Here is a 4326-nt window from a genome sequence, read left to right as displayed (position 1 = left end):
TAATCCTGTCAGGTTTAGGGCTTGTTTGATTCAAATGATTCTCAAAGGAATTATGTAGGATTGTTACACATATGATTTTCTTTTCTATAGAGGCCATTTGATTCAAAGAATTGAACCCTCCAAATTTCCTATGAATTGCTTGTCTATACTACAATCTCATAGGATTTCAAGCAAGATGTTAGATCTCTTGGGAAAATCTCTATGTGTGTATGACAACTATGGCATGTACTCAAGTCAGTACAAAAGTATTTCCCATGTACTAAATCTCTATAGAAATTTCTGCATTTTTCCTGATCCAAATGATTTATGCAACGAATTCATGTGTTTTTTATTCATGTAAGATCTCACATGTTATGGCATATACTATTCCTACGTTTTCCTATTCATGTGCTTCTGAATTCCCTTGAATCAAATAGTCACTTATATTGCCTTTTGCAAACAGTAAAATGTTTGTTCTTTATCGGAAAAAGTAAAATGTTTGGTGAGTTCGCAATTCCACATGGCTAACACCATCTAGCTTGCCCTAGCCAGCTAACTAAGCATAGCATAGGAGGGGCATGCATGCATGCATGAAAATAAATAAATTCGGACACCATGGTCCAGGCGCATGCAGGAAGTTGCATAGATGCATCTACAATTATTGGCACTTGTCTCTGCATGCCATACCCCAGACGTCACATTTAAACAACTCAACCCAGCTTGGCTCCACTACAGATCTAGTGAGTAATCAGTCCCTTTGCCTTGAAGGAAAAAAAGAACAAGGAATGATCAGATGAACTCATGATCGTCTTGGCAGATCAGAATGGCATGCAGGGCCCATGCATCCCGGCAGCAGGTAGAATGTCGGATCATGTCAATATCTAGTTAATTCTACATTGCACACATTAGTGCCCCGCTTCTCTCATGATGGACAGAGGAATGGGTCTGGATAGTGTCTCTTTCATTAACTTACAAATCATCAAAACATTCTTCTCATGCATATACTTCCTCCATATCGGTATCCTAGGTTCTCAATTTGACAAACGTAATATGAGATATATATTACAAAACAATATATCACGGACAAGGCATTTCTGAACCCAGGTGTAGATGCTCTTGATTTAATAAAAAATTCGAAATAAATAGCAAAAAAAATTTAAAAACTCTGAATTTTTTGGAAAATGAACATGAACACTTGTTCTAACTTTACACCAAAAATCTCCAGAAAAAGACTTACGTAGTGATCTGTGCAAAAAAGACAAATTGAAGTGATGTAAGAAACAAATCTAGACGTTCTAAACAGCACCGTATTTTAGCTTTTTTGCACAAACAACGATAGATGTCTTTTCTCGGAAATTTTTGGTGTGAAGTTAGAACACTTGTTCATGTTCATTGTCCAAAAATATTAGATTTTTTAAAATTATTTTACTATTTGTTTTGATTTTTTTATTAAACCAGGAGCATCTACACCCCAGTTCAGATTTGGTTTTTCGATATATCACTACAAACTTAAGATGCTATATTTTCTAATGATTTGTTTTTTGTGTTATAGTTTGTATTATATAAGATAAATTGGTGACCTAGATACCCACGCAAGACCTTGACATTAAACTGATATGGAGGGAGTATATGTTTATATTGTTGTAAGACCAATGATAAAACTCAACGCATCGGGCACAAAGACTCAAGAGGACATGTTGGTACCACTGGGTGCAATGGCTTGTACCTCTGGGATTCCCGCCCGGTTCTTCAAATTATGTGCTTAGTTTCTAATTGCTACGGTTGGAGGCTAAGGCGAGGGATACTTTTTTCCTACATGGATGGCAGCATAGTCTACGGATTGTAGCACCACCCTCATCTTAGGCGTTATATGATTCATCGCTTCGATATGTATTTCGCCTAGTTTTATATACTTTGAATTCAGACACTTGAACGGCTGTGTGCATCCTGGTTATGCAGAGACTGGATGTAATTGCTTTCCAAAAGTAATAAAGCATCCTTTATCGAAAAAAAAGTTTCTAATTGCTGTTGTAAATCTCTGGAGCTTTCGGGCGGGATATTCTTTTTCCGTAGCATACGAATTTCTTCCTTGATTATAAATACCCCCAGCCATTCCATGACGAAGTGAGGGTAAAAGAGAGAGAGAGAGAGAGAGAGAGAGAGAGAGAGAGAGAGAGAGAGAGAGAGAGAGAGAGAGAGATCCTTGATAGAGGTGAGAGCCTTACTTCCAATGTTTGCATATACTCTCCATACTCCACTCAAGGCCTTGTAAGTTATTTGGCGCTTTGAGAAGTTACTTTGGGAGCTCAAGATCAAAGTGCTAGCCATGTTGTTTTGTTTGGAGAATGCACACATCCTTGCTTGATCGGTGTCACTTGGCAGCCTTTGTGGTTGGTCTGAATGAACCAAGAAATTTGTGAAGGTCAGAGATCGCCCAGTTCGTGTGAAGATTAAACCCTAGTGATTGATCATGGACTTGGTGTCCTTTCTCAAACATGCACAAGTGGTTCTTGGTGAACGGAGCTTTGTACCTTTAGAACTTTGTGTCTGATCCTCCTCCAACAAGGACGTACGGTGTCACTAACTATCTAAACCTCTACTATTTGTGTTTGTGGCCCCTCCTCTTTAGGTTCATGCAATCTACTATTTCGTGAATTTGTCTACATAATATGAATTCTTAAGGTGATGTATCCATCACTTAGAAAATAATTTGCTAAAAGCAACCAACTTTAAGTTTAATTTTGCAATACCCTATCACCTCCTCTGGTTGACTTTAATGATCTTTGAAGTTGTATCATATCAAGTTCTCCTTGTTTGGGCTTTACCTCATAAGGTGAAAACATGTATATTACTTAGTGTATCGTCTAAAAGATTCCAACTTCGGTGGTTCTAATTATGCTAGTTGGAAACATAGGATGGGAATGGAGTTGCTAGATTTTAATCGCCGTATTTAGAATGTTCTTGCAAGGGGATACCAAGTAAATGATGAGGTAGTACCTGCCGCCGAGCTCAAGGACATACACCTTATGTGCCAAATAATTCAACCTAATTAATCAACAAACTAGAGAACACTGCCATTGTCATTTTTGATATGTTTAAAGAAGTTCACGAGGGAAGCTCTTCCATCAAGGAGTCAAAGCTTGATATCCCTTTTTTTATCAAACTTGACAAGTTTAAGAAGTCAGATGGAGAGGAAGTCACCGAGAAATTCTCAAACTTTCTCAATAGTGGGGCCATTGACTTTTAAGCACAAAAGTGAATGCCCATTTAATGGATATATGTTACTTAAGATTCTCACTCGTAAGTATGGTAGTGTGTGCATGCTCCTTCAAATTATGTCAAATTCCATCGAGGTCAAGCCAAAAGAGGTTGTGGGAAGTATAGTTGCTCATGAGTTCATGGCCATTCCTCTCACTAAAATAGGGAATGTCCTATTGAAGGGGCGTTCAAGCACCCTTGGAGTATCTAGGTGAAGAATACGGTCTTGTTGAAGGCTAGAGTGTTGCAAGGTTGGAACTACTCAATGTGTTTGATAGGGCGGTTTAGTCCATTCAAGAATCTGGCCCTGTTTTACTCCCCAGAGCCATCCATATTGGTTCTAATCATCGTGTATCCACCTCCTTGTACGACTCTTCCATGCTCTGGGTTTCTTTAGGGATGGCACCCATTGGTAAAAATGGGTACCCACTGGTAAAAGTTCCCGTGTTTACAACACATCAAATTGACCAAAAATAATCATAAATAACGACAAGTAACCATAATTTATAAACAAAAACACATTATAAACATCAATACTTCATTATAAACAAGAGAATATAATAAACAACAATACATTCTCATTAAAAAGTACTTGCCCATAAACAACAATACATCGGGACGTGATCACATAAAGATGGTGATGTGGGCATTACCCTTCAGGTACCCAACATTAGTCTACCTTCTCCAGCCCAATAGGGGCCCATGAAGATTGCCCAATAGCCAAGGTGGGCCTATACGTCGGTTCCAGCAAAGGAGACCTACTCGAAGATGGATTCCTGACGAACAAGGCAAGGAGACGCCGTACAAGGAAAGACTAGAATAGATCTTATTGTAACCTAGTCGAGTCCATACAAGACTCTCGAGACCTGGCCTGCTATATAAAGGCCAGGAGAGGGCTTGTCGAAAGGGCAACTTCAATACTTAGAACCACCGCAAGTTAGAGCTAGAAACCTAGAATCCTTGCCTCTCGGCAAGACAACCTACATAGCCTATCGGCTACCCCATTGTAACCCGACATATTCGATAATCAAGATAAGACAAGCAGAAAGTAAGGATTTTACCTCATCGAGGGCCCCGAACCTGGGTAAA

The sequence above is a fragment of the Lolium perenne genome, chromosome 5 (genome assembly GCF_019359855.2).
Source record: "Lolium perenne isolate Kyuss_39 chromosome 5, Kyuss_2.0, whole genome shotgun sequence".
Taxonomy (NCBI): Eukaryota; Viridiplantae; Streptophyta; class Magnoliopsida; order Poales; family Poaceae; genus Lolium; species Lolium perenne.
Note: the sequence above shows the minus strand (reverse complement) of the source record.